The 26,896-nt window shown below is 33.0% G+C and overlaps 1 long non-coding RNA gene across 1 annotated transcript in view; it reads right to left on the reverse strand.

Annotated features, from left to right (window-relative positions):
• Positions 1-119: 119 nt before the first annotated feature.
• Positions 120-26,896, reverse strand: part of LOC147816878 (uncharacterized) — a 40,268-nt gene continuing 13,491 nt past the window's right edge. The window contains exons 3-6 of the long non-coding RNA XR_015429351.1: positions 23,918-24,000; positions 11,933-12,010; positions 10,235-10,286; positions 120-2,287 (exon numbers count right to left, since the gene is read on the reverse strand). This is a non-coding gene — a long non-coding RNA (uncharacterized LOC147816878). The remainder of the gene's footprint in view (positions 2,288-10,234; positions 10,287-11,932; positions 12,011-23,917; positions 24,001-26,896) is intronic.

Below are 26,896 nucleotides of genomic sequence, written 5' to 3' on the forward strand. Positions count from 1 at the left end.
ATTCAGCATGCGATTGATTTATTTACTTTGTATTTTCTATTTCCTTAAAAATAGAGAATTTATGGAATAAAGTTGAATTTTTTACTATAGTTTTCAACATTGAATTTCTGAAACTGTATATCTTACTCTTTAAGCTACCACCTTCTTTAGCGTGGATATTTTTCAAATTTTATCCGAAGTAAATTTTGCACTAGAATCTAACTCAACTAGATATGTCTAACTGGATCAATCTTCTGCTCAGCTAAAATGTTATTCTTAGGTTGTAAATATGACACACACACGAAATAGTCTTTTAATTACATCACTGGCTTAGAACTATTCGTATTAAATACAATATAAATATAAGATCACTTAAATCCATATACTTAAGAATATTTTTAGGAATTATGAGGTTTAACCTAAATAGGGGGTTAACGTTGAGCAATCATATAGGATTAATGTTAAACACATATACAGCTTGCTTTTTGTATCGCATTAAAAATATACATAATATTAGACTGTAAAAGAAAATTTTCAAAAAGTATATTTTAGGAGATGTCTTGACAAGGTTCTAAATTGTCCTATCTTCTCCATTTGTTCTCACTTCCAAGAGTCTTTCTACTGATTTGATCTTTTCTTCTATATCCTTGGCGATTACGATGAAGATTAGAGGGGTACAAGGTTTCACCAAGAAACTTTCATCCCTCCCTGTAAAACATCTGACGAAAAGATTTAACTGATGGTGCCCTTTCAATTCCGCTAGCGATTTCCCTCCATGTTCCTCTGCAATTATTTTATGTTTTTCAAAGTTGTGGCCTCTTTCTAGTCTCGAACCCTCTGCAGCACTGTCAAATTTTTGAGGTTACCAGTCTCCACACGCTCTGCCCATCTGTTATTAATCTGTATAGTTCAGAGGTAAGAAAAGGCTTTTCTAGGCATTCGTTCAACTGATATACCCTCAATTTCTTTGTCGGATCAGATTAAATTTAATTTTCGCTCTGGTTGAGTCTAGAATTAGTAAATAAGGAGACTTGGTAGGCGAATGAAACAGATATATATGCTAGTTTTCCATTTACTTTCACTATAGTGATACTTAATATTTAGCAATTAAAGATGATTCATTGTATCAGAAAAACCTTAAATCTGAACCATACATCCCATCTCAGGCCCTAGTATTTTTCACTGATAGAAGTAAATTGCACTCCGGTAGGTTTGGCAACTGTGTCTACGCTAAATTAGAGGTTGGTTTGAATTTTCATCACAGGTTTCGCAACACAGACAACTGTTCGAATGTTCGCTCAGATCTTGCCATCAGAGAGGCTTTGAGTTTCGCCCTCCATTCTGAACTTACTGACACTTATATTCTGATGGACGGCAATTGTTCAATCAAATACTTACAAAACTGGATGGAAATTCTGAAAAAAGAATTGTACAAGATGCAATTTTCAAAATGTTTATACTTTCACAGTCAAGTTTGCCTCCAATGAATCTCTTCCCACTACGAAAATTAGGCGGTGGGGCGAGTGTTATCGGCATTGTCAACCGTCATCGATGAAAAGGTACCCCATCATAGAATCGAGTAAACAAGTCCTATATACTAGTGAATTAGAATTGTATTTTTGTAGTGGTAGATACACTACAGTACTCCCCCACCAGAATTATATCTGATAGAATTCGATGAACGGATACCAGTACTTGACTCATTGTTGTTTTGTTCACCGTCATGGTTGCTCCTATGTTGCTATTAGCAGTCGAGTGTATACAGGCCGACGTTGTGTGTGTAATTGAGACTGAGTAGCAATAGCGTGAAGAGGTGAAAAATGCCGCAGTCACAAGTTGCAAGTCAACTGTTCAATGTGGACCATCCATTAAAGTAGGCGTGTTCAATTCGAAGTGGGAGTTTCTGTCAAGATAGGCGTGTTCATATCAAAGTGGGAGTTTCTATCAAGGTAGGCATTTTCACATCACGTCCGGGTCACCAATGTGGGGATAGTAGTTATCAACCATCTCAACTTTCATCTATGAAAAGGCACCCCACTACAGAATTGAGTTAACATGTCTTATATACTAGTGAATTGGAATTATATTTTTGTTGTGCTGGATAGAAATTGTCTCTGCAATTTGATGATCTGCAGCACAAACTGCATTAGCCAGTTTACGAAGCTGCTACATATAATATTTGAAATTCGTCGTATTCACATGTCATTAATTTGGCATCAATGACATTTTTTTCCCTCATCACTTCTTATTGAAATCATATCAGTGTTAGCAACGTATCAAACTATTCCACAGATTGACTCTACAGATCCTGAAACAAGAAGTACATTTTTAATGTCTTTTCATAACATGTTATTACAATTATAAAAATCATAACTAATGTCAAAACAATTTTTCTTTCCAACTTCATACTCTGTTGTCTGGAAAATGAGCAACGACAGACTTTGTTGTTCAAACTATTCTCTCTATCATTTGAAGGCTAAATTAAAACTTGTGGTTTTATTGTCAAAAATTATGCAAGGCTTGTTTTATCCATTGCTTTTTATTTGTGGTTAAAATAATAAAAGTTGTTGGTTGTGGGGATGACAGTTTGAGGCGAAATAGTGATCACTAGATCATATCAACTAAAACGTTTCAAGACAAAATTCATTCTTGCATATGTGCTAACGGTATCGTACTACACATTAATGCTTGGAACCAAATTAAAAATTTTAGTTTGTAGGTCAAAAATGGGCTAAAGTTTGTCCTAACCACGAAATTTTTTAGAGGGTTAGCTAACTAACATTTTTGATGGGTTTTTAATTTCCCAGCATGGGTTAACAAATGGCGGTGAAATTCATACTTTTGGTTTTATAGTTAAAAATTCTCGAAGTTATGTTTTGGTCGTAGCTTTTTTCGGCGATCCAGCTGAGGAAATGGCAAAGTGAGCTAAAATTTTTTATTATTAGACTAACAAATCGGATTAAATATCTGAAACTGTTTGAAAATTGCTTAGATTTATTAAAAATTAAGAAAAAGTTATTTTGAATATAATTTTTTTGGGTCAGGTTGCCTATTGTAGGTATATAACTTCTACAATAGGGCAAATGTTACAATAGGGCAACGGACTAACGCTTGGAGGCGAAATTCTAGCTTCTGTTATCCAGGTCAAAAATGAACTAAACTTATTTTTGCCTTAACTCTTGTTTAGGTGATTATCTAACGATACTTTTTTGTGAGTGAACGGGAGCTACGTTTTCAAAATTATGTTTATCATCTTCACAATTCGTTTTTGCCACAACTTTTTTTTGGCACGTTTTCTACTTACAATAGGAAAGCTCATTCAATTCGATTATGAGCGAGGCAGTGTCTCAGTGGATAAAGTGCTTGCCACCCAGTGGGGGGGGGGGGGATGCGGCTTTAAATCCCAGCAATGCCTAATATTTACGAATTCTGCTCCCGACTAGTACAGACCAGATGTGGAATATCCTCAATGTTAGACGGATCTTGGATTCGAATCCCCTTGCCATCGGGTTAACCGTGGGAGTTTTTCCTCACTCTTTAACACAAATGCAAGTGAGTTCCTTCAAAAAGTTTTCCACGAAAGTTACATTTATCCACGATTTCAAACGCCGTTTGACGCCGGTTATAATATAGAATGGGGCACGTTTTTTTGAAGGGTCGGCTAACGAAATTTAGATAAATTTCACACCAACTAACAGTTCCGAGCAAAATTCGTTAATTTGGTTCAAAAGTTAACTTAAGCTGATAAGATGTTTTAGCCAAAAATTACTTATAAGCAGGTTAAAAATAAACATACCCGCAACAGCATAATATATTCTAGGGAAAGAATCATGAGAGCATCATGCATTGACCGCCTTTACTTTGAAGACGAGCTGGTACAAATGGATTTGAAGCTGGTGAACCTAAAAACTTTGGGGATCGGACCCCGGTTCTCCCCAAACACGCCTTAGTGCCTTCTCATAGTGGCTCTTTCGTTATCGCGTCCAGGAGAAAAAAAATTAAATCTTGTCGTCTAACAATTTTTTTAGAGGAAAACAAGGACTTCCGATATCAGTTTTAAAATTGTCATTTTCTTTAAAAGATGACAAAATGCTGTTTTAACCGTTTTTCTTATTTTGATTAAAGGTTTGTTCTTACAAACGTTTGGAGGTAAAATCCAGATCCTTGGTTTCTAGTTCAAAAATTACGTGAAACTTGTAATTTTAAAATATTTTAGCTGTCTATAGAATGAAGGACGAAAATGAAGACAGAAATATTTTGAGGGGTTATGCAGGGATGGACAATACGTGAGACAAATTGCTTGCTTAGTAATTCTGAGTATGAAGTCACTGATGAAAATGATAAAACGTATGAATAAAGTAGTACTTATAAAGTAGCACGTATAAAGTAGTACTTCTATCATTTTATTTTATAATGTAGTCATAGATTATGATATATAAAAAATCAAAATCAAAATTTAATTAATAGCAAAATACATTACATATTACTTTGTCATTTTAAGATTTCAACAAAGTAAATTGGAAAAAGTATAAAGTCGGTTCAATTGTTACATCAGTCGTGAGATCCCTTTGTAATCAATTACATTTTCCAATCTCACATTCATGGACCCAGAGAGCGTTCGTAAAATTTTGATATCAATATTTTTTTCCAAACATCTTGATTGTATAAATCGAATCCGAGTTGTTTTTGAACTGTCGATCAGATCTGTAAAAGTGTCTTACTCATATCGTCAAAAGATTTTCTACCGGATTCAGATCTGGGCTACGTGATGGCCACTTAACCGCTTCCCTGATCATCCCGAGTTAACTCGGGTATGTATATATTGCAAATATTGATTATCCCGAGAAAACTCGGGAGTAGTAGAATTTGTCAGTGCGTTTTGTTTTATCCCGTTTTTCCTCGGCTTCAAGAAAACTAATCTACTGTGATTGGTTTGGAAGTTTTGCTGTTGGAGTGTGGAACTGCTCACATCTTTTGTACGATTGTACATACGATGGTTGCTGAATTTACATAGAAAGCATGTCACTTCACTGGCGTTTAGAAAGTATCACTGCGTTGTCTAAAATATATACAAAGACTAATATTTAAGTTTTTTTTCCATTTGCCCGAGATAACTGAGGATAGTAAACTGATGGTAGATTAAATGTGTTTTAAACATTAAAAAAAATTTCAACTTAAAACTTGTGTACTATGTTTTGTTTTAGTTCCCTGCATTTATTACTGAAGTAAAAAATACATAGATTTTTTGCATTTAAAAAAAAATGGTAAGGGACGCGGGATTTAGTCTCATTTGCTTTCATCCAGTGTTTAGTTGAATATGAACATTGTCTTGTTATAAGGTTCAGTCTTCGGATGTTATAAGAGGAGCAACAGGAAATAAATTATATCCTGATACATAATGGAATTCATTTTGGTTCGTATAAATATAATTTTCGTCAGCCATCTAATTCATCCAAATTAAACGTCCACATCACTCCCATTCGTACTGTGTTTCTTTGTAAATGCTAAACGAACATTTTTGTGTCATTTAATAAACGGAGTTTTTTTTTTTTAATCTTTATAAATTGAATGATCGGATTATTACTTAAAAAATTTCTAACCGTGCGGCTGCTGCGTGGTAATTTTATTTCATTATTTATTGTGCAGAGGAAATCTTTCCGTGGCAAGCAAGCTTCCAGTTTAATTTTTCTTACCTTCCAGTATGCTGTTAACGGCCATAGCTTTCAGGATTTCTGAGGTATTCATTGTAGCCTTAGACCCTTCCTATTTTTCTGCCAATTTCAGAACCACTCAAGCCAATTTCTTTAAAATCTAAAATTCTATCGCGTTAAAAGAGCTGACATTGTATTGCTCGTGCAAACTACCAAAATCTTCTTTTATACAACTCTGATTATCTACATTGGAGCAAATCACTTTCTAGCATGTTTCTTACCTGACGTAATTAGTATCAACTTTATACTTTTTTTTTGAATGATTATACTACCCATTTTGCCATAATAATATGCGAAACAAAAATAACATGCAAAGCAATTAGGCTTAAAATTTTTGCAAGCTGAAAATAAATTTGTATGTTCAGCCATAACAGAAGTGTTTCATATTTGGCAGCTTTTTGCTCGGTTTTATATTTTTATTCAGGTCGCTATAGACACCGTTGAATAATGTCGTGAAATGAGACATATTTTTTCAAAATGTTTATTATAAATATTTTCTTTGTAATTACTGTTTATGAATATTTATTTGTTACTTACCTGTTGCTAATAAACATTATTAAAAACGCACATCGTTCATTGCTGACTGATGAACAATTCAAAAACCTTCATCTTTTGATTCACAGTTATCCATTGCAGAATTGATGAAAATTAAAACAGTCATCGGTATAAAGTTTCTCAACGTTATTATTTATAGGGAATGCGAGATATGTAAGTAATAACTCTAAATAAATCTTGATCTATTGGATTCAAGCTATTGATCCATAGCTGCGTTCCCCAACCTTTTAATCACCGCGAACCTGTCAACGTTTGATAATTTTACAGCGGCCCTCTGGGGGGGGGCATTGATTGTTTATATTTTAGATTATTTTGATTTAATAATTTTAATTTCATTATATTTAATCATGCCTTCAAAATAAAATACAGTTACACCAAAAAATAAATATAAAGTGATTTAACATTTTAACTTACTAGAACGTTAAATCAATGAGAACCCTGAGCTTGTTTGTTTCTTTGCAATGAGACGGTTCCATCTGGGGGTAATCAGAGGCAATGATACATTATATACATTAAGAAAATTTAAATCACTACCTTCGGGGGCTCCTTTTTTTAAATAAATAAAATTTTAATGGAACGCAGATATTTTTAATTTGGTGTATAAACCTATGAATTTAAATTCAGTTTCAATGAAATTGGCAGCCCGGTACCATTTGATCCACGGACCGGGGGTTGGGGAACACTGATCTATAGGACTCAATGGATTGAGGGCCTGACCCAAAATATGCATGTAAGCGATATTTTAAGTTACTGAATCGGACACAAAAACGTACACTTTTGGAATAAACATATATCTTTTTCGATGAGTTCAAATTCTTTGCGGTCGAAAGTTTGGACCCATTTATGCTAATTTTACTCTTTGCTTATTTCGTTGTATCTCGTGAACTTTTAAAGCGAATCGACAACATTTCTTTTAATCCCAGTCTCAGCAATGGTTGGAAGAATGGGCCGAAAATCAGTTTCAGGAAGATCTTCACTGGCTAAGCCCCTAAATGCTGCCTTTTCCCTTATACACAGGTCCCGTGCCCACTTTTGGGAAAGCGGTTTACATTATGTCTATGGAAGTTAGCCTTCTTCCCTGAATAGTTCTTTGGAAATAGATTTCTATTTATCAGGAAGCATTCGACCCATTTCGTTCAAATTTTATATTTTGCCATATACATTAGTTAAAGCAATTGGTAAGAAAAATAGTTTTTTTCTGCATTAAAAAACTGACAAAACAAACAAAGCAAAACCTAGTCAAAATATATGAGGAAAAGATGGGCACATTCTGTGTCCTAAACTTAAAGAAAGCTGGTCACTTGTCCAGCGCAAAAGCTGACCGATATCCTGTCAGAGAAAAACATATCTAATAAGGTATATAATGGCCTCAAACAGCTACACAACTCTCGCATCGGTGTTTCACACTGTTTATCAGGGTAGATATCTATTACTATGGCAACCACATCCACTCTTGCACCAAGGTAACCTTGAGCTCACCAGTGGTCATTGGAGTTGGTCTTTAAGCTGCAATGAAGCATCCATGGATGCTTCATACCTGTTCGATGGGATTCAGTTCAGGGGACATCGCATGCCACTTTAGTTGTTGAATATTACCCGATTAGAGTTAATTATCCCGAACTGAACCATGTATGGGGCAGCGTTATCGAACAAGAGGTTGAAATTTGATCCATATGGTCAGAGGAAAAAGGTCCCATAGGGTGCAAGGATTGCGTCCCTGTATCGCTGACCCGTCAGAGTACCTCAATCGTACACATTAAGATTGGTATGCTTGCCTAACATGAGCCTGCCCAGACCATCCGACTTCCTTGATCATAGTGGTACTTTTCGACAATGTTAAAGGACCCATATCGACACCCCTGATCTCTCTAGATGAGAATGCGTCTCGAGTCGGTGTCCAGGCTGAATCTCAACACATCGCTGAAGAAAACCCACTCCCAATCATCCTTTGTCGAAGACAGAGGTGTTTCCGGAACCATGCTAGACGGGTTTTTTGTGGATCACTGTAAACGGGACGCTGGGTTCAGGACGCCTGGCATACGGGGCACCTGTATTAAGCCTCTAGTCGACTGTTATCCGTAAAATAATAAATTTCTACTGCATTATGCAGGTTGCGAGGCTTTCACGGGCTATCACTTTTGGCTAGAACTGGCTAATAATGGTCTTGAGACAGCGCTGTTGCCCTTTTGTCACCTTGATCAGGCTGACGAACTGCTGCTCCCCCCTCTCTCTGTGTGAACTTTCTCGAAACCTAGAGGTCCTTACAACAAGTATCCTGTTGGTAGGGCACTGGACCTGTGTCCAAGAGGTCGTGGGTTCGATCCCCGCCGGCCGAAGACCCCCGTGTTGTCAATGGTGACTGTTGCACGTTAAATCTGTTGAGTCACCAAATCCTCCATGTTGCCATAACAAATCCTGCCTCTGGGGGTACTGATCCAGGAGTTTCTTTGTCATCTAGATTGGTTCAAAATTACAAAGCTACGGATTGCCCTGCTTTGTGTCTTCCAACTCCCTGCCATCGTGATTAGACGATGAAGATTGGCGATACTAAAGATGGGTAAAAAAATGTCAAAAACAAAGATTGGGCTAAGCTACGATGTTTCAGAACGTCTTTACGCTACAATCTTAGGCGAGCAAATGAGGTACCACTACATAAATGCAATCATTGCACCACTGCCATAAGATGTCACTGACTACTGCGTGGCAAGGTGTGCGCGAAGAGCTTAGCTATCATCTCATAACTCATTTGCATATACGTGTTGCTTTTTATTTATTTATTTATTTCTTTAAAAAAACCGTTCCTTCCTTTAATTGGTTTCATCAAAGTAAAGTGATATTCTTTGAAGTGACGCAAAAATTAGTGTACCATACAATTCTAATTTTCCCCCTATAATCAAAGAAAGTAAAGTATAATAAATAATTATTAAAAATAATTTTTTGCATGGAATTATCTTCGGATAAATGAATTTTATAATTGTGCGCAAAATATTTTCAATTCGCTTAAAAGTTCTCTAGATATGGGAGAATACGCAAAAAGTAAAATTAACATTAAGGGGTCCAAACTTTAAACCACTTCCCTGATCAAACTAAGGGAACCATATTTTACAGATTGCTGCCATTCCTTATATTTTGAGGGTCAGAAATCTGAAATCGTCGAGAAAAAAAGTATGTTTATTCAGAGAGAGTACGTTTTTTTTGTCTGATTTCGTAACTTTATATATCGTCTGCGCTAATTAATTAGCTTATTCAACCCTCGAACCATTAAGATCTAGACCGAATACTTGAAGATCCAATCATGAGATTAAAACTATTCAGGGCTGATTTGATTTTTTCTTCTTTTATGCAATGTTCATCAAAATTAAATTTTATTGCTGAAGTAGCTTTAAAGATGCCTCATTTCAGTTGAAGTGCGCAGTTTTGAGAAAAAAGCCAACAAAAGAAATACGTAACAATATTAACAAAAAGGAGTGATACTTTTTAAAAAAAAGCATAAAAGTATTTCTACTGCAACTAAAATGATGAACTGATGAAGTTGTTTCAGAAACTTTACTGTTGTTATTGTAGTTCATTTACGTCGCACTAGAGTTGCACAATGGGCTATTGGCGACGGTCTGAGAAGCATCCCTGAGGATGATGCGAAGACATACCATCAGAATTTTGATCCTCTGTAGAGGGGATGGCACCCCCGCTTCGGTAGCCCAACGACCTGCGCGCGAAGTCAAGCACTTTACGGTAGAACAGTTTAACGAGGATCCATACTGCACACCCTCGGTCCCTACGCAGAGTGATCCAAGTGGTCACCCACCCGCACACTGACTACAACCAGTGATGCTTGACTACGGTGATCTGTTGGGAAACGTGTCTTAACGATCGGGCCAGAAACTGCGGGGCCAGAAACTTGACTGAGAAGCGAAAGTTGGAAAACTTAATTTTTGGTCAAAACATGTGAAGAGAATAAAACTGATAAATCACGCAAAGGATATTCTTACCTGACATATAGTGTACGTCATTATACAGCTCATTTAACGCCACAACTCTTCCCTACAAGAAAAATAGTTATTTTAGTAGAACCATAGCTCCAAAAAAGCAGTCTAAATAATGTAATCAGAATTGAAGGGTGTGTTACAATTCCCCCCGGAATTTGAAATGAAATTGGTTTGATCTCCAAATTTAAATCCCTGAGATATTTTTTATGGGGTTACATCAAAGATTCTGTATTGATACCCCCTAAGTATCGTAATTTCGTAGAATTACGATCATGGACCACATCCGCAACCATTGATCGTGATATATTGCAGCGAGCGTGGCAAGAATTCTGACACATCACCAAAGATTCACATACTGAACATACTTTGGAGAGAAAGAAATATAAGTAAAATTTGTAGATGCATTGATAGTATTTTGTTTGTTATAAATCTTCCAAACACTGAATGAAACTGGATTGTGACACTTCCTGCATACAGTTGTTGCCTCTAATAAAAGTAAGACACATGTTGAAAAAATTATATAATAAACAGTAAATAGAGTTCATTATTGGATAAGTTTGCAAAGCGCTGACCTGCTTGAATTCGGTATAAGAAAGTTCCGCACTGCATGCTCTTTATGTCATGTGCTCTTCTACAGTTCCAAAAAACGCATGGTACACATGTTAGTAAGCATAAATCACCATACAGTCCATGGTCTAATCTCAAGCTGCAACGAGCTAGAGGGAGCCTCCCAGCGACAGCCATAAAAAGGCTGTTTACTGCAACTGTTTTCATTTGCTCTGTGGATCTCCGATCAGATGGATGCGTTACTCAAATCAGGAAAAGGTGGAGATGCAGTGCATGCACGGAACTACGTACGACAATGCAAGGGAAGTTCCAAAGATTGCACGGATATCGTTTTCCAACATGTCCCCGATGCAAGAATATTTCAACGACTGAACGAACAACTATGGGACAGGAGTTCTTTTTCAAGTTGCAAGCAAGATACCGGACGTGGCAGGTGTGTAAGAATGCCATTTGTAACGGACGAAATTGTGCATCATATTTAAACTTGCGAGAATCAAGTTTCGATCGTAAAACAACGTTGTTTCAATCTCTTATGTTTTCTGACACTCATGTCACTGACATCATTTTCAACATATTACGATACTCGAATTCCGAGTTATAAAATAATCACATTCTAACACGCTTAATTTAGCGACTATTCTACCGTGAATCCATGTCGTTTTTTAATCATTTCCTCTTTAGTTTCTCACATTCCGATATTTTTTTGTAAGAGATTAAGATGTTGAAATTCAAATTACAAAGTAAGCACCTCTGATACATTCACTAATAAATCGACGTCGTTTACTGATCATTGTCTATTTCTGTTTTCTTTTAATATAAGATTCTGATATATGATATTTCGACACGAATTATCACTTTTCTGAATTATGACTTTTTGATGCATGACGCTTTTAATACAAATTCAAATTTGTTTCAGAGCATTTTTTATAAATTTATCCCTTGCTTTTCCGCCATTTCATATGATTTTTTTAAAATCTGATATTTTATACAAATTTGTTTATTAGATATTATGGCGTAACTTAGGTAGTTTGGCAATAGTAATTCCCTTAAATTAATCTTTTTTTTTTTAGTTTTCTTTTTTCTGTTAATTGTCACTTTTTAGATATTTTTTGTTAAAATTGTAGCCATAGTTACCTCGCATCGAACTTTGTAGCAAAGAGTTGCAGTTTAGTTGCCATTACAGGCTTTCTCTTCTCTCTTACAAAAATAAACCTATAATTTCAAGGAAAACAATTAAAAATCAAATATAATATATAGTAATATATAGTATATAATAAGCATTACAATATACAATATATGTTACGGACAGTGATTACGAGAAAAAAAAAGATTACGCAAAAAAGTGCTTAAGCGAAAAAATGCTTATGCGAAAATTGATTAAGCGGAAAGGGATTACGCGGAAAGTTATTACGCGGAAAGTTATTACGCGGAAAGTGATCATCAAGCAAAAAGTGATCATCGCCCAAAAAGTGATTGCTCAAAAAGTGATTGCTCAAAAAATGATTACATAAAAAATGACACTTTTTTGCGTAAACTTCTGAAAATCAATCATTCAAACTTGGCTAAAAATCAGTTGTCGTAGCTTTCATTTTTTTATGGATCGGCTGAAAAATATTTTTTAGCGAGTAAACACGAAAGTCTCAATCAATTAACATTGAAAAAAAAATTGTAAATTTAGTTCAAAAATTAGTTGTAATTAGCAAAAAAATTTTAAAAAATGCAAGATCGCTGGGAATGCGCAAATTTGGGATTACAGAAGTTAGTCCATAAGAGTTAGTCCACTTAAAAGCTGTTTTGGCTGTAATTTTTATTTTGAATGAAGGTTTTTTTTTAAACCATGTTTTATACACCGGTTCAACATTTTAAGGTAATACTCAAACCTGTGGCTTCTAGGTCAAAAATTTGCTTTGGTCATAGCATTTTTTGGCGGATGAGCTAAAGAAAATTTTATAGTTTAACATAGACTGACGGATTTCTTAAAACTCGTTTAAATTCGGGGGCAAATTTAAAACAATCGGTTTCTATTGTCAGAAATGAGGTTGTTTCGCCAATATTTCCCCCCCGATGGGAAGACAATACTTTCATGAAACTTAACGCAGAGTTAACCAATTCGTGCCACGAATGACATGCCAAAACAATAAAGTAAAAAGCGAATTGATACCAATATTAAAATTTAAAAGGTTTTACAAAATATTTCTTCGTTTTTTTCAATCGAGGAATATGTGTTAGTTTCCCATTGCTCATAAGTAATAAACTTTGTGAAAAACCAATATCGTTTATCTCGGACAGATGGACAACTTAAAAGCCTTTAACTGCCGACAATTTCAAATTCACAACCGTATATTGGTGACCTATTGGTACTGAATATCTATAAAAATTGGAAAAGTAGCCATAATATTATTTTTCAAAAGATTGTATATCGCAGGCTAAACTTTTTTATAATAGGATAAGTTTGGATACAAATTTAAAATTTTTAGTTATTGTTAAAAAGTTTAAACTTGTTTTAGACATAATATATTTTTTTGGCATGCGGAAAAACCATTTTATATAACGGTCTGATGCTTGGAGACAAAATTATAACTTGTGGTATTTAAGTGAAAAATTCGGTAACTCAATTTATTTTAGTTTGAGCAATGACCACGCGAAAATTGTTTGTGGGATAACGTGGAGCTAACGATTAATATAGGTCCCGTTTTATTGCAGACTTTAAAAATTAACTGTGGAAAAAGTTTTGCCACATTTTTTTTGGAAGCTTGCTACCTACAATGTTTTTTTTTATACATCCATCGTTGAACAGCCAACTCAATTTTTTTGGGTTTACGACTACTAATGTTCAATGTCTCCGTAGCCTTGTAATTTTGAATCAATCCAGAAGACAAGGGAACTCCTGGATCAGGTCAGAAGCATAGATATAAAGCATAGATATTCTGTTAGCAACATTGCGATGGACAGCACTATACAACGTTAAAAAATAAGAATTATTATAACGTTTATTACATATTTATTCTTTGTTATTTGAGTTTATGAATATGTGTTACCTACCTATTTTTAATCTGTAATAAACATTGTTAAAAAAAAGTACCATTCATTGCCTTCTGATGAACATCTTAAAAATCATTAACTAGTTTCAACTTTAGATTTACAACTAGCAATCGAATAACTGGCTAAAATTTAAACTAAGTGTCATCGCTGTAAATTTTTCAATGTTATAATTTGTGTATGCAAAATTATTACGAGAATTTAATAAAAAATTGACTTTGAAATGTGTCTGTGAAAGACATTTTCTTGCTTGTAAATGATTTATATACTTTTTGTTACTATATTTTTGTTTCCATCATAGTTCAACTAACAACTTAGTAATAAAATAAAAATTTTGACTTTTTCAAATATCGAAAAAAAAATTTTTTTTTTTTAATTCCTACTGCACGTTATAATTTTTTAAACTTTGGTAATGAACTTAATAAATTTTTTATTGCGAAATTCATTTCATTGCAAATGATTTTAGAGGTTAAAATTAAATAGCGAATTGAAAATTTTTTATATTTATCCCTAGATTTACGAAAACTGTTTCCTGCAATGGTTTTTAACTTCGATGCATAAATTTAAACTTGTGGTTTAAAATCTAATAAATATTTGTCACTGTCACTTTTTTTTTCTGTAGAGGTTGGCCAGAAGAAACGTTTAGGGGCTAACGATTTCTTATAATAAGCTTCTGTTTCATGGTAAATGGGTAATCAGAGGAGTGAGCTATGAAGCAATGGGCTATCAATTTTAATGGTTTATCATATCGAGTGAGCTAATATTAGTTCAAATTTTTGTTTCAAACATATCTTTGTATTATCTTTTTATTGGTTTTCCGAACGAAAATTTTTGAAGGACTAAATTGGTGTCTTGGGATATTCATCCACTTTTAGATGCATCTGAATAATTTTTTTTCCGCACATGCGCTATATAAAGCAACTACTTCAATTACTCTTATCTAGAGCAGTTTTTATTACTATTTTTTTTAATTTTAAAGCAATAATTTCATTATCTGTTTAAAATTGATTCAAACGCTTTGTTTAATTTTTTTTAAAAATATTTAAGCTATAGCAAAAGTGGCACTAGACCTAGTATATATTTCGGACATTTACCAAAGGTCTAGTCATACTAGTTCTGGTTAAGTGCCATTGCCCGGTATACATTTGCCCGGTATATCCTACACTGATGTTTTTTTAAGGTCAAGTGTCACTGCCTGGTATATATATGCCCGATACTCCAAATACTGATGTTTGTTCTAATCTATCGTCAGTAAGTATTAAAATATCGAATAAATGTAATTATATCCACAAATAAATTAATATCAAATCGGATGTAATAAATATTTCGGACATTCACCAAAGCGACTAATTTGATTGTCAACATTCATGGGTGAAAGTCAACAACCACCGATTTCGGTCATTCACAGTAACATGCACATCATTTACATAATAACCTCATCAGGACGTTTATTTCATAGTTTGCCTAAATAGCATCCGGCATTTCAAAAAATAAAAATAATTGGTTTTGTTAGCGATGATGTCGTAAGGCGATAAAGAATCATGCATAGTACAGATAAAGAAGATATTAACCTCGAAGGAAAAGTGGATGAATACCAAAAGGAACCGACTAAATTAGAGTAACGAAATTTCTGCAAGAAGCTAACATTTTGAGCCAAAATTCAATATTATGTTTTCTAAAATTCGAACACTTACTTCAGCTTACTATTTATGCTGTTATCAAGAAATATTTAATGTAATATTTTAACTTTTAATCTCCGCATACCCCCCTTGGGTGGGTCAGTGTTCTACTTACCTTTCAAATTTCTAAGTAAAAGATAGTTAACGCTTGCTAATGCTTTTTTTTTAACGGTAGGTTTAGAGATCATTAAATATGCAAAACCAATTTCAGACAAAACTACATTTTAACTAGTGAGTTAACGTACAGGGTTGCCGGATTTGAGCCAGATAAATCAAAGCAGGTGCGCTTTTTGCTCAAACCACTAAAATAAGATCGGCTAAAATAAATAAAATGCAGACTTTTACGAAAACAAAATATTTTTCAAAATAACCAGATGATGTAAAAGTTTTAATTAAATATGATAGTTTTAATTAAACGATACAGTGCGCAAAAAAAAGATATCACCCTCAATAACTTTCTATCTAATGATCTGATTTTCTCGCACTAAGTGTCAATCTTAATGATTCCTGGGGGGGGGGTGACCTCAAATATGAAAATTATTTAATGATAACTATTAAGTTACGAAATCGGAAACAGAAAAGTACTTTCTCTGAATAAATATATATATTTTTTACGTATTTGGATTCTTAACCTTCAAAATACAGTGCGTAGACGCAATCTAGGAAATATGGTCCCCATAGTTTTGTCAGGAGAGCGATCCTAAGTTCAGACTCCTTAATGTTAATTTCACTTTTCGCGTTTTTAGTCTTACTTTTAAAACTAATTTTAAAAAAATGCTCCAAACTCATAAACCAATTTACTCAAAGATAGTTTCATGAAAAAATAATTTTTAATAATTACTTATTATTTTTCATTATTTAATTGTGGATAGAAAAAAATTGAATTATGAGGTATAATTTATTTTTATAATATTTTAATCTACGTATTTTTCTATATCAAAATCTGAAGTTGCAACCGTTTTTAGTAGAAATCGAGAAAAATTAAAGTTGTTTTTTAAGAAAATAATTTAGTGAAGATGAAGAATTATTTAAATGAGGGCGATTAATATTTAAATGTAGATAATTTACGAGAAACTTAAGTTAAGCGCGCATTGCATAAAATTTCATTCCCATTTTTTTCGCTAATAACCGACTGCTAATTTTTTTTTCTTAAATTATAAAACACGATGTTTTTTTTCTAGTCGTCTAAAATTCCTAATTTAGTAAAGAAATTTGAATAAAACATTTTATTAAATAAAAAAAAAAACATTTTATTCAACGATTGCCGAGTTTTGTAAAAGCTTTTTTTCTGATAGAATGTGATTATTCAGATTTTTTTTTTAAATTTTATTTTCTAGTTTGTTTTTTCAATAATTGATACAATTTCAATAATATACATACATATGCATAGATTTGGAATAATATAATTATCAATTTCTTCAGTCTATATTTTATAACTATCAATAAGAATGCTTAGTCAACATTTTTAAGTATTGCAGAATTTTTCAAGATCTTATATATCGTCCTAATCTCAAAATAAATTTTTTAAATACCTGTCCGCGCGTGTCTCTTAGAACTATTTATCAATTATTTCATTAATTTTAACATTTCTCAAAATCTTTTTCTTTACGCTACCACGTATATTATTTTTTTACTAATATACTGAGAATTTTTATCTATTTTTCCAATTTAGGTTTTCTTTAAGGTAAAATTCATTTTTAAATTATTATCAAGTTTTTATTAAAGAGAACTTAGAATTATTGCTAGCTAGCTGGGAATTAAGTCTTGTTAAGAAATTAAAAATATTCTGTTGCTCAAAATTATTCTATGTTAAACAGCTGACTATTTATTAAGCAAACTATTAGGGAGATCGGAAAATAATGTCATTTTGGTGCATTCGATATTTGTCATCAAGATTTTATTTTTAATCAATGATTTATTCACAATCGTTAGCAACAACGATTTCAATGCCGGATCGAAAATGAATCGAAATAAATCTGAAAAAATTAATTTGTTTTCGAGACTAACGAATATTTAATGCGCTAAAACGACATTACTTTCAGGTCCTCCTAATATTTTGTTCCAAAAATAAAAATAAATTGTCTTTTTTTATTGTTTCTTATTTTTTGAGTAATGAAAAGTAAATGCATATGTGTGCCCACCAAAAAAATACAACAAATTGCCTTTGATTTTTTTAATTGAACGAAAAATTATGCACATGCAATTTTATTTTGATATTCAAACTTATTCTCGACCCATAATTTTTTGAAATTACCCTCTTATTAAAGTTAATGCTGAAAAAATTTGCTTAAAGTCAAAAACTCCTTTAGAACAATAAAAAAGAATTATATCAGGAAAATGCTCGATTTGCCTTATTTTACACTTGAAATAGAAAAATGTAAAAAGATTTCAAAACCGTGTTATTTCTAGAATCATCTCACAAAATTTTTGTTTTCCTAACTCTAGAATTTCCTTAACCCTTTGCGGTCGTATTAAGTTCATACATGGGTGTCATGTTGGTCGGAATTACTTTTCGTTGAGCGAACAGTAATACATAATATGCAGGATTATGAAAGAAAAATACAATTATTTAATTCTTTTTTAAACTTTAGATATATGTAACACAATAATATGTTTTAATTTTGTGTAAAAAAATATATTTTATATTTCTCCATCGTGTGATATCTTTCAAAGCAGTCTCCAATAGAAAGCCCTGGTTTTCGAGAACTTATGTCGCAAAAATAATTAGCTTGGCCTTTAATTTTTGTGTTTAAGCATTCAGAACAATCTTCACTCTTTACATCTTCAGAGTGCCGCATTATACAGTGGCGCTCACGTACTTAAGGACTGTGTTTTCAAAATAAATGCGACATTATATTGGATGGATATTACGTTTTGATCAGGATATCTATAATGACGAATTCTACCTTAGTTGAACTTCAATCCTCAAATAATTGATTCGTGTTCACAAGTGTTTCATAAAAGTTTATATAAAAAATATAGTATTTTGTTAAGTTTCTTATACTTAAGGACAGTTTGTCTAATCATGAGTTATTGAATGATAACAATCAATTTATCGATCAATGTAAGTGTGATTTACTACATTATCTTTGTTTGATGCTTTAAAACATTATATTAATATTTTTTCCCCTTTTTTTAGTACAAATTTCAACATTATTATGAGTAAAGGAGGAAATGTTAGCAATGAAGAGAGGTATCGAATAGATACTCTGAGAAAAGAAGGTTTAAGCATTAGAGAAATTGGTAGGCGGTAAAATTATCAAAAACAGCAGTTTTCCAAGCATTTAAATCTATTCAAGTGACCAAAAGTATTGAAAAAGGCTCCCGAATACCACGTCCTCGTAAAACTACCGAACGAGAAGATCGAATTATTAATCGAATTTCTGAAGCAGATCGTCACAAAACCATGGACATCAGAAAACAATTCGCTGAATTAACAAGCAAGCACGTAAGCAATAATACCATCAAACGGCGTTTAAATGTGTTTCGGCTTATGGGTTGCGTATGTAGGAAAAAACCGTTGATGTCAAAGAAGAATATAGCAGCTCGATTAGCTTTTGCAAAAAGACACCGAAACTGGGCATCAGCTGACTGGAATCGAGTTATATTTACAGACGAATCGAAGTTCAACAGAATGGGCTCAGATGGCAAAAGTTATGTGAGGCGTCGAGTCGGAGAAGAATTTAATGTACGGTGTACAAAATCAACTGTAAAAGTTGGAGGCGGCTCGGTGATGGTGTGGGGTGCTATGGCACGTTCAGGATGTAGTCCAATTCACAAAATCGAAGGCATCATTGATCAGCATGTGTATGTGGACATTATCAAGACTGTTTTTCTGCCTTATTACAGGAAACTTCGCTCAAGAAAACCAATCATGCAAGCCGATAATTATCCAAAGCACACGAGCAAAACTCCGAAGGCCTTCTTGTCAAGCAAGAAAATTGAGGTTTTGCAGTGGCCTTCCCAATCACCAGATCTCAACCCGATAAGATGGATAGATGTGGATAAATATGTGAAACTGCAAAAACCAAAAAATGTAGGTGATTTATGGAAATGTGTTCAGGAAGGCTGGGCAGCTACGCCACCTGAGCGATGTCAAAGATTAGTAGATTCGATGCCTCGTAGATGTGAAGCAGTAATTGCCGCAAAAGGCTTACAGACTAAATACTAGCTCCAAATCTTTATTTTTTGTTACATTTTTTACATTGTTATTAATTTTATTAACGATTAAGAAATATCAATTTTGTTGTCCTTAAGTATGCGGAATGCATATTTTTTCTAAAATGTTGCATAATTTAAGTATAACAGTTAGATAAATAATTTTCATTGTGAAAATATGTTAAAAATAAGTTATTTGTTCCAATACATAATTATCAATTCTATAAACTTATGCGTGAACATTAAATTTTGGATTTTACTTTTCATAAAGACATGTACTTAAGTACGTGAGCGCCACTGTATGTATAGTTGGCCATTAAGCTGTGGCTAACATCTTTTCTGGGGTAAATTTTTTCCACTCTATTTTCTTCCCCCAAATACACTCTATAACAAAAAAATCGACACACCAAGAAGGAGTTGTCCGATTGAAACGAAAATTGGTGAATAGGAAGACAATGTACAGAATAGTAAATGATTAAAATCTCAGAACAATTGAATAATTTATTGCAGAGTTACAGTAACAAGTTCAATAAGGTGTTGACCCGCCTCTAGTCTGGATACAAGCTGCCACACGGCGTGGCATAAACCGATAAAGCTCCCGGATGGTCTCCTGCGGTATTTCCTGCAAAATTCGATCCAATTGTCGAACGAGGTCTTCAACATTCCGTGCCAGATGCAATCGCTTTCCCATCATATCCCAGACATGCTCGATGGGAGAGAGATCTGGTGATCTGGCTGGCCAAGGAAGAGTTTAACAAGCTTGCAGACAGTTCATAGCAACACGTGCTGTATCTGGTCTGGCATTGTCCTGCTGAAAAACCAGCCCAGGGTGCTGCAAAAGGAACGGTAGCAAAACAGGTCCTAGGATGTCGTCAACGTACCGCTGTGCAGTAAGTGTACCTCTAATGACGACCAAAGGGGACCGGCTGTCAAAGGAAATGGCACCCCAGACCATAATGTATTGTTGAGGGCCGGTGTGGCGTGCAATAGTGAAGGCAGAATCCCCCCTCTGCCCTGTGCGTCTCCAAACACGTCTTCGATGATCGTCAGGACACAGTTGGAAACGGGATTCGTCTCTAAAGACTATACGTCCCCAGTCGGCATCATTCCAGCCATATCTGTTCAAAACATTCATGCATACGAAATTTCAAAGCAATCGGATGATTGCTTCTTGGTGCGTCGATTTTTTTGTTATAGAGTGTAGCTGTAACTCAGCAAATAGTTTTAATATATTTTTTTTAGAAATCATAAATAGAAATTGCTCTTTTATTTCATTGTAAAAAGACAAAAATGTTAATGTTTCATTTATGCTCAATCGAAACGTGACAATTAACCCCAGAATTTAAATCTATTTGGAAGTAACGTTTAACAGCCTGAAACAGAAATAATTAAAATTATTAGATTAGAAACTAAACTTATTTCTTTATTATGTTAAGGGCGGCAGGAAAGAAGAGGAAAAGACACTTACGTGAAAATCCGATCATTAGAACGAAAATTATTCATAGTCATACCTTTTTTTTTCTTTTTTCTTTTTTGGCGGACTGTACATTACATGGTATATGATTTAATATGATAATTTGAAAATCGTTAGTTTATTGGAGAAACAGATGTAAACTTTAGAAGTGTTAAGAACAATAATTTTAAACTAATTGAAATTATAATAATCAATTTCTCAAATTTTACAACCAAATGTATTTTAATTAGTATTTTTAACAAATCTAAGATTTTTATAGAAAACTCCTGATAAAAAGATTCAGCACAATTTAGGAAAAATACTTGTTTAAGCCGGAACAATGTAAAGCACAACTAGTATGAATTAAAACGTGACTGTAATATATTTAGAATGATTTTAGGCTAATTTTAAAGTAAATGGGATGAATTGCAAAAAAAAAAAAAAAAAAAGAATTATTATACATTACTAGCATTTTAACAATTTGTGTAATAAGTACCATTAAAAAAAGTAAATAACTTTAACTAGTAAGAAATTTCTTTTTGAAGAAATTAAGTGGAAAAATATCCGTATTATTAAAGTTTATTTGCACAGTAAAAATTTTAACAAGTGCAATCTTATTAATAATCTATTTTTATATTGGGAAAGATTGCGGCAACCCCCTCTATATTGAGGGTCAGAAATTAAAATCTGTTAAAAGAAAAAGGTTATGTTTATTCAGAGAAAGTACGTATTTGTTTATGATTTCGTAACTTAAAATATCGTTCACACAAATTACTACGTTTGAAGTCATCTCTCGGAAACATTTAGTTTGAGTCTTAGAATGTGAAAATCCGATCATTGCACAAAAAGTTATGCACAGTGGTTTTTTTTTTTGCACACTGTACTTGATGTATATAAATTCATAAAAATTGAAGTAATTCACTTATTTCTAAAAACGAATTTTTACTTCAAAAAACTAAGATTTTAACTTCTGCAACTTGAAGACATGAAAATATCTTTTAAATCATTGTATCATCATACAACTTGTACTAGATAAGATACTGATTGTTTCTGTCACGTTTGTTGCATTATTTTAACAGGTATTATTGTGAGCAGCAGCATTAGACGTCTGATGCATTATTACATCATAAAAAATACTATTAATTGAAAACTATAAATAATCAATAAATTAAATTTAAATACAATGTGTCTATACACAATGGACAAAAAAGTTGTGAGCCCAACTCAAAAATCCTGAAAATTTCTTGAGTAAAATCATTAATGCCGCTTTTCAAAAAAATTATTGGTTTTATAAATTTAAATCACTGATATTTTCAGAACATGAAATTTCTAAATAAATAATATGCAGCATAATTTAAATCAATAATTATGTATAGGTTTACTTTTATCGCTAATCGCGTTTACTATTCTACCAGAAAAAATATTTACAAATATGCCAAGCATAAATTCAAATCACAAAATTTCTAAATGAAATTGTATACAAGAATTTTTATACATAAATGTGATTGATTTCTCCAAACTTTTGGATCTTGGATTTCCGGATCGCGGTTAGAGAAAAAACGGGAAATCCGGATTTTTTCCGGAGCACAATATTCTCTGCAATAAGGTAAAAAATACAATCAATAAAAGCTATTTAAATAAAATACGGTTTCCTTAATAAAATCAACCCGGCTTAGAGTTTTTTTTTGGAATAGGCAGACTTTTATTGCTACACTGCTAACAAATGCTAACTATGGACCAACAGTTTGAAGAAACCATTTCTGGTGGGATAAAGGTTTACTACTATAGGCTAACAGTTAAAGGCAAAATTCAAACTGTTATTTCAAGGACGAAAAGTTTTATAGTTCTCTCTTGTTGCGCCATATTATTTTGCGGATGGAACAAAAATTTTTTAGGCAGTTTAATATGTACTAATAATTTACAGCTACGGGCTATTGTTTGGAAGTAAAAATGAATTATTTTGTAAGTCAAAATATAGTTAAAAATTTATTTAATCCAAAACTTTTTTGACAAATGAATATTTTATTTGGATTAACAATCTCGTAAACTTGGCTTAAATTTGGAGGCGAAATTTAAATGTCTGTTCTTTTTCGTCGAAAACTAACTAAAATTTATTTTGAAGATTATTATGCCTTTTTTTGTGGAGAAATTACGAAACATTTATTGGATGTCAATTATCTGAATTCGATGTTAAATTCAAACATTTAGTTTTTCTTTTTGTCAAAAATCAGCGAAAACCTATGTATGGCATTTTTTAGCGGTCAAGCAAACGAAACTTTTTGGAGATCAAATTTAAGTTACCAATTTTCTATAATTTTTATTGCTGTTTAATAAATTTTATAAATTGCCAGAAAAATTGTAATTATAAAGGGTCACTAAAGGGCGTAAAAGCAACGCCATTTTCTTAATGATGTTACTTCCTATAACCATTGTTATTTCCTAAAACCAAAAAAGCATTTCTTAAATTAATAAAAATGAAAAAGATTTGTGTGCATCAAAATTCAAGTTCATAAGACAAATAGTTTTAAAAAAAAGTATGTAACCTGTGTTTGGAAATTGCAGTTTTGAGAAGGAGAAAAAAAAAAGTCAGCAAAAAGGACAAGTAGCAACATTAATAAGTTACACTAAGAGTTTTTTTCTTCAAAAAACGAACATAAATAGTATTACTGTAACTGGAATAAAAACTTAAATTATTTTTTATTCTTTATTGAGGAGTGAAAATTGAACTAAATATTTTGGTCGGCACTGGGAGATCTTTTAATTAATGGAACACGAGAATGAAATTCGTACCTGAATTCAGGTGTATCTCATTATGCACCTGAATCAACGTCATCAGGACTCAACTCTATCAGGAAAGAAGGCCACATCTTGTTCTGTAAAAATTGCAAAGAAAATAATAAGAGAACAAACGTGGTAATCGACATTTCAAATGATAAATTACAATAAAAATTTATTCAAAAAATAGTGACACTTATATTTTACAAAACGAAAGTGTGGACAGCGCAAAAGATTACGGGAACAGGGAGGAACGAGACAGTAACTTATAGTTTGTCTATTTAAAAAATCACCCTAGGGTTTAAAGCCATCTACTGCTATGGAAACCAGAAAAATAGCAGAAAAAGTTTATCGCAAGAGGGTGCTTTTCTTCCCTGATTTCCTTTCTCTCACCAAACCTATCTTAAATATTGACCCAACACTCCAACTTGAAGTAGTTCGTCACCGTCTCTGCTCCAGACGAATGGCGAGGGGAGTTCTTTCAATAGAACGATTGTATAAGAGATGGTTTAAGTAAGTATTTCATGTGTTCTAAAAAATCGGACTGTGATTTCCTTGCTTAATTATTTTTTTATATTTTAAGACAGACTAATCATTTAAAATAAATTATCATTAAACATAAGCATAGCTTCTCGGTTTATCTTTCCCTTACGCTGTATGCATGTGGTTGGTTGTCTGATTTTTTTCAAATTTCAGACCTAAAAAAAAACATTTCTTTACTGCTGAAAATTAATATATGTTCTACTCTAACTTCAAAAATGCAAAATATTTGTTCTCAAGCAGTTTTTAACATGACGCATTGTTGGCGTAATATCTTACGTCCCGACCACTGATCTCCACTTTTCCCTGTTTTATCTTTATGAAAAATTCAATGTGATAACATATTTATTAACTCTATTGCTTTAAAGTGTGTAAGATCTTCAGGAAATAGTTATTAAACTTAGGTAAAAAACATTTTTGTAAATACTTTTTTCAGAACTATCATCTTCCGACAGAGATATAATAAATTCACTGTCCTCAGATTCACACTCCGAATACATCATAACTATTTTGACATACAACGGTAGCACTAATGAAAGCTAAATTGCAAAAAGTACAAAATGATTTTGATTTCAATTCAAGGTGGAAAATCTCATTGCGGAAATCGTGAAGAAAGTGGGAGTAGTTGCGCCATCTCTTAGCAATATTCAGAAATACAAAAGTAATCACAGGATTTAAAGAATTGAGTAGGTAGCGACGGATTCCATTTCAATGATTCAATTCTTTTTATTCCTCACATGGCTTGAGAAGCCTACCATACGGCCACAAAAAGGCCGAACGTATGAGATGCGATACTAACAGAGAAAGGGTTAAAGGTAGGCATGTAAAAAAAAGCTGATATACAGGTTTATGTGGATTTTCTTTTGCTGTAAGATAGATTTCCGGATGCCGAAAGACGATTTTTTTTATATGTTCTCTTAGAGTTCGATGGCTCGGATAGAGTTCGCCTCCAAATGAGGTGAATCGGGTTCGAATCCAGCGATGGCTGGTCGGAACGAATTCGCATCTTGCTTGCACAGACAACAGTGCTGACGTGAAATGTCCTAAGTGGTAGACGGATCATGGGTTGGAGTCCCTTTGCCGTCAGGCTAACCGTGGGAGGTTCTCGTGGTCTTCCTCTCCATGTAACGCAAATGCGGGTTAGTTCCATAAAAAAATCCTCCAAGAAGGCATATTTCTCACAGTACTTGATCCAGGAATTCCCTTGTCTTCTGAATCGGGTTCAAAATTACGAAGTAGAAGGAGTTGAACACTAGTAGTCATAAACCCAAAACAATTCGGTTAAAAATTCCTACAAATGTTACTTACTTCTGAAGGTAAACTGACGAAAAATTGAGCAAAATAACAATTTTCTTCGATGAGCTAATATACCATGAAATAGTTTTAAATTTTCCATCAAATCAAAATTCTGAATTATCATAATTAATTTATCAGAAGTTGGATACAAAATGTTTCGGTCGCAACAATTGTTTTGCTTTTGAGATAAAAATATTTGGCAAACAGATTCTCTACTAATGGTAATTTTTGACTAGAACCATACGCATGTGGTTGTTTTGCTTAAAAATGAGTTAAAACTTTCTTTTCCCACCATATCTAGCGAAACATTTTGTTGTTCTAACATAAGGATTTTAATTAATAAGGCTGGTACACAGTCCTGTACTTGATCCTTTTGGTTCGTACCAGTTGTAAGCAGCGACCAGAAATTTTATTTTAAAGGGCAAAATTATAAGGCGGTTAAATAAAATTTTCTTTTTAGATTATAAATTGGTTGAAACTTGTTCAGACAGAACCTTTTTGAGGCGTGGGCGGTAATCTGAAAAACTGCATTGTTATTTAGTTAACTACAACTATGACTACTGTTTTTTGTGTACAAATGTAATTAACTACAATTACTTTTTTAAACGCAGTGACTACGAACTATTTTTGAAATATAGTCACTACTTCACGACTTTTACGAGACGAATTTTGTTGGAGAGTTTCATTTTCAACTATGTCCAAAATATTTTTGAATGAAAAAAATAGGCTTATCAAACATGAGAAATAATTACGCAACGTTTTTTCATGTTTACATGAGTCAGTTTGTCATTCTAAAGAGTTTTTCTCGAATTTTTTCTGTTAACAATTTCAACTTTTCATGACTTTATCGACAGCGCATATTTGTCAAAAAATGATAAATTAAAAAAGAAAATTTCGAATACGTGCAATTTTGTGAAGCGTTTAATACTCTTATTTTAAAAATGAATTCAAAATTGCTTTTTTATTTCAATTGCAGTATATCAAAAATTAGTAAGAAAATATCTTTTAAAATAAACGGTTCATCAATTTACAGTGCGAAAAAAAGAACCGAACTAATTTGGATAACTTTTAATCTGATGATGGGATCTTCACGTTCTAGTACTCAATCTTAATGGTTCGAGGGAGTAAATACTAATATGCTAATTAATTAATGCAGAC

Source organism: Parasteatoda tepidariorum, chromosome 1 (genome assembly GCF_982258835.1).
Source record: "Parasteatoda tepidariorum strain Cologne lab strain chromosome 1, Ptep-v5.0, whole genome shotgun sequence".
In the NCBI taxonomy this organism is placed as follows: domain Eukaryota; kingdom Metazoa; phylum Arthropoda; class Arachnida; order Araneae; family Theridiidae; genus Parasteatoda; species Parasteatoda tepidariorum.